This window comes from Alligator sinensis, unplaced genomic scaffold (genome assembly GCF_000455745.1).
Source record: "Alligator sinensis unplaced genomic scaffold, ASM45574v1 scaffold362_1, whole genome shotgun sequence".
Classification (NCBI taxonomy): domain Eukaryota; kingdom Metazoa; phylum Chordata; order Crocodylia; family Alligatoridae; genus Alligator; species Alligator sinensis.
In genome coordinates, this window is record NW_005842411.1 from 49,816 (window position 1) to 58,468 (window position 8,653).

Sequence of the window (8,653 nt, forward strand, 5' to 3'; positions counted from 1 at the left end):
CCACATCCGGGGGGGGCAGTGGGGGGGGCATGTGCTGGTAGGTGGGGGGAGGTGGGGGTTGAGCTGGGAAGAGCCAGGGTTCTGCCGGCCATGTGGCAGCAGTGCTGGAAGGGAGCTACAGCAAAATTTGGGGTGGCTGCAGCCCCTTCTGTAGCCCCCACCCTGAACCCAGCCCCTGATGAGAGGAGTCCAGTGCACCCCAGCTTCAGCCCACAGCTGCAGCCTGTCCAACCTGACCCGTAGAGATCCAGGGGCACATACCTCACCCATGCCTTCCTGGGGTGGATGCAGCAGCAACACGAGCCACCCCCCACTTAAGCATGGCTCTGTCCTGTGCCCCATGCCACTCCAGCTGGGTAATTGCTACCCCTGCCCCCACCCTCACTATGGGGGTAGGGGGGAAATTGATCTCCCCTAGCCACGCTTCTTCCCTCCCTGCTCCCCTTCCACCACAATGAACTTACCAGCTGCATGCTGCAGCTCTCCATGCTGCTGGGCTGGGCTTCTCACTGCCTGCATGCTGTGCTGTGGCTGCATGCATGCACAGCATTTATCAGCTGCATTGGGCCGATTTCCAATACAGCCATTTTTCTTTATATTGGTACCGATACAATATCAGACTGATGTATCAGTACACCTCTACTTCTATAACATGAACAGTGTACCCAAACAGAGATAAGAGACTCTGCACCATTGATGCCAGGTCACAGTACCTAACTGCAGAGCCCTTAGGATTTCCAGTTTGGGTGAACAGCCCAAAATAAAAGGCCCAGTGTTGCAGGGCACTAAGGTGCCTGCTCCTTTGAAAGCAGAAGTTGCCTAAGGAGAGGTATCTAAGAGCCAGACAGAAACCATGCAGGTGCAGGTTATCATGGTAACAAGTTAACAATGGAATTAGTCTGCACCTGCACTGAGTCAGCTGATAGGAAGAAGGCAGAGCCCTGGGCACATATAAACCCCAGAGCTGAGGCCAACAGGAGTTCGTTCTCTGGCAGCAGTCAGGAGAAGGAGCCTGCAAGGAAGAATTGCCCAGGGGTGCAGTGACTGCCTGATATGATGCATACAGGGCTAACAAGGCTCCAGGAGCTCAACAGGTACCCTGGCCTACAAGGCACTTAGTACTAGGGGGAAGCTTGACATTTTGAAAGGGACAGAGCACAACCTGAACTGTTTATATTATGTTATAGCCCGTGGGCTAATATTTTAGTTGCTGTTTTTCTGGTGGATAAGGGCTATCGGGGAAGGAGAAGGCCTTATTGGGGGCCTACTGCAGCGTGGAGACCCTAGTTCCAGGGGGTGTGGTGACAACAGGGCTGTGGAGAGCCCAGCGCCCGAGTGGGTGCAGAGACAGGGCTGCAGAGAGCCCAGCGATGACCAGAGGCCTAGCTAGTCTAGGGCCTTAGAGAGACCATGTGTGAATGCCATCTGCGAGGCTTGGGGCATGGTAAAGGGGAAGTTTTGGAGCCATGCATCTAGCCCATAAGGCTGTGGGTGCCCCATGAGGCAACCATTTTGTGCAGGACCCAAAAGGGGTTCAAGAACCCATAGGGTTCAGTGGGGTCCATCAGGACTGTGTCAAAACAATCTTGAGGGAAGCCTCCCTATTTTTGATAATTACCAACAAGACATGGCAGGTGAGAAAAAGGGTGCCTGTTGGGCAAGATTGGCACAGTCACGGAGCCCTAGGGGAGTCACAGCCATCCCTGGGGACCCCATCCTGTGACAAAGTGGTGCATTGGCCGGGAACTCAGCTGTGCACGGGGAAGAAACCCATGTCCCTGAGAAGGGAATTGAACCTTTGGGCTAGGACATAGATTGAGAGAGATTTATAGTAAGGCAGCAGCACCACAGCTCTGGAGGCAGAGCTGAGGGGGAATACCACTGCCAGAGACTGTATAGGGGGAAGCCTTTAGGCCCTGACCAGGAAAGAAGTAAGGCCAAGTATTAGTTATGGCTGAGGCAGAGACCATGAAAGGTCTGAAACAGGAGAACTTCACCAGACTATTGCGGGTGGATGAGTTGGAGGAAAAAGCATCCTGTTTACAGTGGGCGTTAGGAGTGGTGAAATCCCAGAAAGAGCAAGCTGAAGCAAAGGTTGCTGCTTTAGAGCTGTGGACACAATTGGGCAAGAAAGAAGGAGCATCCAAAGAAATCAGGTGCTTGATAGCTGTGGAGGCTGAGGACTCGAGCACTTGAACAGCTCTTTGTGAATGGGGCTCAGAAGAGCCGGGAGTGGGAAGAGAAGCTACAGGAGATGCAGAAGGAGATGACGACATAGATGATACAGTCTCCTAAAGCCTGTAAAGCCCAGACAGAGGAGCAGAAGGAAGTGCTACAGAAGCTGGAAGTATCAAAGGGTCTTATAGGAGTTCTCCAGAAAGAAATCCACAGCCAGGAGGATTTATAGATCATAGGGTTGGAAGGGACCCAATGGATCATCATGTCCGAACCCCTGCCCCTGGCAGGAAAGAGAACCCAGGTCAGACGACCCCAGCCAGGTGACTGTCAAGCCTCCTTTTGAAGATCTCCAAATTAGGTGACAGCACCACCTCTCTTGGAAGCCCATTCCAGACTCTGGCCACCCTTTAAAAAAAAAAAAAAATTCCTAATATCTAACCTAAATCTACTCTCCAGTAGTTTGTACCCATTATTCCTAGTTACTCCCTGGGGTGCTCTGGAAAACAGTGCATCCCCAATTCCCTGATGACCTCCCCTGATAAATTTTATAGGCGGCCACAAGATCACCCCTCAGTCATCTTTTGTATAGGCTGAAGAGATCCAGAGGACCAGGTAGAAGGATTACATAAGGAATTGGAGAGATGGCAATGGAGATGCATGCATGCAGCACACCTTGCACAAGAACTGTGAGATAAGCTGGTCAAAAGCCATTCCCAGGCAGAGGAAGCAAGAAAGGTGACTTCAAAAGAAATGGAGAAAGTGAAATATATATGGTGAATTATAAGGTGTTGCAGGACCAGAAGCAGCCCCTTGAAAATGAGGCAAAGGCCATGAAGGAGGAGCATGATGGGTGGCAGAGCCAGTTACAGAGAGTGGAGGCAGAAAAGGACCAACTTGGGGAATAGGTACAGTCCCTGAAAGCCCTTGTAGAAGACAGTACAGCTAAAGAGGCAGTAATGAGTGCAGAAAGACAGCAGTTACATCTTCAGGTGCAAGCTGCAAGAAAACAAGTTCAGGCACTGGAGCAAGAGAATAAACTACTATGAGAGACAAGGGAACACACCATTATAAATGTCCAGGATCCCTATGAGATTGAGGTGCCAGATGCAGCAGGTATTGCAACACTTGCTGAAGCAGGGCAGAAGCCTCAAATGCTAAAGGCTCTGGACACAATCGGAAAGAGGATGTTTGCACTGGGAGCACGGCTGGCAGAACACATAGCCACAGTGAAAGCTGAATTCCAAAAGCAATTGTACAGGCTGGAGACACTCTTTAAGCTGGAGGCTGGAAAGACTCTTTAAGGGGAATGGAGAAAGTTAGAAGCCATGTGGCTAGGGATCTGGAAGCCTCAAGAATATGTGGGGCTACCTAGATACTCAAACCCAGAGAATTCAATAAACAAGGCAAGCCCAGTGCAGCCAGAGAAGAGCACTATGATGGACGAATTCTTAGGGTTAGTTCCTACAACCACACAGGAAGAGGCCCTATCTGCATTAATAGGGTGCCTGAATCCGAGATGGGGCCAGTTGATAAGTCACCATACAGATAAATTGGATTGAATAAGACAAACTGGAGGAACTCATTAGCAGACATAACAAAGGAGTGTTCACCGTGCCAGATCGAGTCCAGCCAGCTGAAGCAAATACAGCAGACCTAGCGACTACATGGAAAAGGGAGCAGTCCAGTACAAGAAGTAAGCCCATGGGCCTGAGTCATCAAAGCAGCCCGCTGAGGGAGAAGTGCCCAAAACCTAGAGCACAGAGACCACAGGTGGCTCAAAGCCTAGTGCAAAGTGAGTCAGAGACAGACTCTAGAAAAGGGAGATTAGTTGAGCCCCAAAAGGGAAAGCAGGCTGAAGGGCCAAAGATGAGAAGAAGGGGACAATCGCCCAAGGAGGCCTTAGAAAAAGCAGAACCAGGTCTAAAGTCTCACAATGAGGGACGGTCACTAAGCCTCACACCAAGGCAAAGCCTATCCCAGACACAAATGGCATACCCAACCAAGGGAGCAGGGGGTTCCATGAAACCAAAGATACTTAAATGGGAAGGGAAGCAAAGTCCTGGAAGGAGACCTGAGGTGTATGTTAATAACCTCACAGGGCAAGTTAAATGGTGGACCCTAAGGAAGCTGGTTGCAGTAAGGGTCAGGGGTGTAGCCTATGTAAGAATTTATATGGGAACTAGGGGAAGACCCACTGGCTGGGGAAAAATAGAATTTTGGGATGAAGAATACTCCCAGAGAGCATTAAGAATGCAGTGGGAGATTTGGGGAAAACTTATGGGCCTGCAAGGAGCCATAGGGAAACAAGAAACCCCACAACTGGTCCCTAGAAGAAGACCAGGGCACATAGTAGTTGAACAGAACCAAGGCCAAGATGAGGGGGAGAAGGCACCCCAAAAGATAGAGGAGAGCTCTCCTGGGAGGAGAGAGAAGGTTCCAGCTATCCTATTTCAGGGCTCTGATTGAAAGAGGGTGAACATAGGGGGGAAAGTCCCAGAGAAGATAACGTAGAATGTCATTGATCTTAGAAGGAAGGAAGTTCAACCGACTGAAATTCCACAAGGTTGGCTAATGTGGGGGGACTACCCGTGGTGGGGTAACTCCCATCAAATCCCACATGGTGCGTCCTTGGGGAAAAGGTGAGTAGGAGGTGCCTGAAAACCTCTGCCTCCATGTTCCAGAGTTGTCGGATGGCAGAAGCAAGAACACGAGAAGCCTAAGGAGAAGGATATGGGGTGACAAAGAGTGAAGACCCACCCTGGTGAGTTTGGGTCTTAAGTGGGGAGGTGTGTCCCAGGGCACTAAGGGGACTGTTCCTTTAAGAGCAGAAGCTGCCTAAGGAGAGGGCTCTATGAGCCGGACAGAAACCCAGATGTGGAAACCTAAAAACAAGATGTGGCAGGAAAGAAAAAGGGTGCCCATTGGGCAAGATTGGCATGGTCACAGAGCCCTAGGGGTACCATGGCCATCCCTGGGGACCCCATCCCATGACACCCAGTAAATAACTAAATTAGTATGTGTGCATATGATGGGTTTGTGAAACAAAGGAATATGCTGACAGAACCTGAACATGGACAGTATGATATCCAGAGGGAAACCAATCAGTGATGCCGCAAGATGAAGAGGCATAGGAGGAAAAAGGGATACAAAGCGAGAGATTTCAGAGCAGCAAAGGGTCCCCAAGAGGGGAACCCGAAACCATCATGGACATAAGGCACACCACTAGCCCATCTCACCCACTCCACTATGGGAGGGGAGGTCTCAGTTCTCAACATGTGACATCTGACATTCAAGAAAGAACCGCAGGGTAAAACTCATGTACTGGCCAGGTGTACCTTCCCTCTGTGACAGTTCTATGACTTGTAGATATAGAATTGGGGTGGGTTATTTTGTTTGCCTTGCCTACATTATTCTTATTTACTATCACTGTGTATCAATAAAATTTGCCTGTTATTGAATGGAGAAGTCAGAGTAATTCTGAGGGTTTGGGTCCACTTGGAACAAGGTATATGGGTTCATAAATCCAATGCCAACAGCAGCAGCCCCAGGCTGGCTGGCTGACCCTCTGAGGCCCCTGCCAGCCAAGGCTGCTCCAACCTGTTTCAATATGCTGTGTTCTCAGTTACACATGTAAACACGGCACATGGAAGCAATGATTCATGCTGGAATGTATTGCTGCTTACTAATAGCATGTCTAGACATGCCCATTAGTTCCAAGGTTCATAACCCATAAATCTGGGCTTGTAGGGTCTGCAGTTTCAGGGGAGGCTGTCAGACAGAAAGCCCTGGTACCAGAATTCCATTCCCTTTCTCTTAGGCAGACAAAGCTGTGCAAAGCTTTGGTCCCTGATTCGATTTGGTGGAGATCTAGCCCAATTCAGTGGCTGAATTTCTGAATCTGAATTGTGTCGGGAGACCCTTTAATCTCCAAATTAAATCAGAACCCTCCAAATCGATTCAGAAAAAATTCAGAGATTCAGACGTAGACACAGCTTTACATGTTTTTTCTACATACCTCAGTAACAGATGGCTCATGAATGCTGGGATTCTGGGGTGGATGAAGCATCATACAAGAGCATGGAGGGCTCCCCAGTGTGCTCAGCAGGAGACCTGGAAATGGACCAGAAGCACTTCTAGTCCATTTCTGGGTCTGCTGGGGAGTGCGCCAGGGGACCACCCCCCCCGGCTTGGCAGCTAGTGCCTCCTGGGTCTGGGGACAGCACCCGGGGTCCCCCCATGGCCAATTGCTGAGCCAGAGGCCACCACTTCCAGGTTCACTGCCAAGCACGTGGGCCTCCACCCCCTCATGCTCCTGTCGGATTCCCCACCTGCCCCAGCATCACAGCATTCATGAGCCACACTGGTACCTCGAGGCATGTAGAAAAAACATTTAAAGCTGTGTCTATGTCCGAATCATTGATTCTCTGAATTTGCATTGAATATTTAGATTCAGATTCAGCCAAATTGAATCGGGGACAGTGTTTCAAATCAAAACAGTGAATCACTGTCCCCAATTCAGTCCCAATCCAAATCTGAATCAAATATGGCCCACTTTGCACACCCCTGTAGGTTAAAGTGTGTCATAAATCCAAAGTCTAAATTTAATCCATGATTTTTTTGTATCCAGGAGGTTGATGAAGTGAAGTTGATACGCTCATCTGTGAAAAGTGTTTTGTAAATTCCCTTTGAGGATTAGAACTGAGAGATTGGAGAAAGAGAGTGGTTTTCTTGTCAGAAATATGCCCCCACCAGTAATTTGGTATTCATGTCTTTAATAGATTTATGGTGTGCATTCATTCTGCTGTGCAGTTTGTGTATGATCTCTCATACGTATTGTCCATCATGGCATTTGGTGCACTGGATGAGATATATAATCCCATTTCTGGAGGTGCAGGTGCAACATACCACACTGGCACTTCTCTGAAGCTTCTGTCTTATTCTCGTGTTGACAGGTTTTGCATTTCATGTCATGGCATAGTCTGTATCCATTCAGTGTGTTCTGGTCTTGAGGAAGTTTTTCTGGTGATGAGATTAGCAAGGTTTGCTGCTTGTTTGAAAGATAGGATGGGTGGTTCTGGGAAGATCTCTTTAACAATTGGGTCTGCTTCTAGTATGAGTTGCAACTGTTTGAGGATTTTCCCTATAGGTTCAAGAGAGGGGTGATATATCATAACCAGTGGTGTGCAATTCACAGGAGTTTTCCTTCTGTACTGCAGCAATTCTTCATGTGGTATCCAAGTGGCTCTTTCAAACATGCAATCTCTGTCTCTGGAGGAATGCCCTTGTTGAGTGAAAGCCTTTTAAAGATTTTGTGGGGGGGCAATCCTGGTTGTTCTCCTCAGTGCAAATTCAGTGGTATCTGAGGGCTTGGCTGTATATCACAGATTTCTTGATGTGTTTAGGATGATTGCTGGTTCTGTGCAGATATATATGTTGGTCTGTGGGTTTCTTGTATACCATGTTCTGTATTTTACCATTCTGGATACTGATCATCGTGTCTAAAAAAGAGCTGTTGGTGCTGGAATATTCAAGATATAGTCAGATAGCTGGATAATGATTTTTAAATTTTGGATGGAACTCACTCAGAGATTTCATCATTTGGACTGAAAACCTGCAGATGTCATTGATATATTGATATACCTTGATTGAAGATGTCATTGATATATTGATTGATATATCTTGATTATAGCAAGGGTTTGATGGTGCAGTCCTTTAGGAAATGAGTCCAGCTGCAGCTGTCCCAATCACTTTTTTGTAGTTCTGACCAGTGCCAGCCCTTGCTGTTCTGCTCCCAGCCTCATGCTGTTCTTGGGAAGCCCTCGCCTGGGGATCAGGGACTGAGGGGGCCTTTTCCTTTCAGACCAGCCTCCCCCTGCACAGGTTGCTCTAGGGGGGCATGGGATTTCTAAGCCTGGCTATGGAGGCCTCTCCTACCCAGAGCACTCCCCCACACCTGAACCCAATCTCTCTCTGACCCACTCCTGCTGCCACCTCTACCCCTCCTCCTAGACCATCACACCCCCAAAGTGGCTCCTGGGACCAGGAGCCCCCCCCAGGCTGAGGCCACATGTCCCAGCACCAGTGTGGGCCCAGGGCAGGGATGGAGTGTGGCAGTTTTCCCTGCAACCGCACCTCCTTCCAGCAGGTCCCGTCCCATCCCATCCTATGTGGCTGGCTGGGCATGCTGGGCATGAGATCTGTGGGGTGGATGTTGGGTTTTGGGTGGAGGGGTGTATCGGGTTGTAGGGGTGAGGTTTGGGAGGGTATGGATCTTGTGTGGATGTTTCGGGTTTTTAGCTGAGTATGTTGGTGAGGAGTTTGTGGGGGCAGCTTGGGGGTGTGGGGCTTGAGGGTGGATTGTAGGGCAGGTTGTGGGTGTGGGGAGACTGTGGGTGTGGAGGGGCTGTGTGGGGTTGGGGGGCTGCTCTGGAGGGGTGGGTACGCTACTGCCCCTAAGGGCACAGCTTCCAGCTGA

At 49.4% G+C, this 8,653-nt stretch overlaps 1 long non-coding RNA gene across 1 annotated transcript in view; it reads left to right on the plus strand.

The window, feature by feature from the left end:
* The first annotated feature begins 996 nt into the window (after positions 1-996).
* LOC102376301 overlaps positions 997-8,653 on the plus strand; it is a 20,484-nt gene continuing 12,827 nt past the window's right edge. The window contains exons 1-2 of the long non-coding RNA XR_001358555.1: positions 997-1,094; positions 4,860-4,939. This is a non-coding gene — a long non-coding RNA (uncharacterized LOC102376301). The remainder of the gene's footprint in view (positions 1,095-4,859; positions 4,940-8,653) is intronic.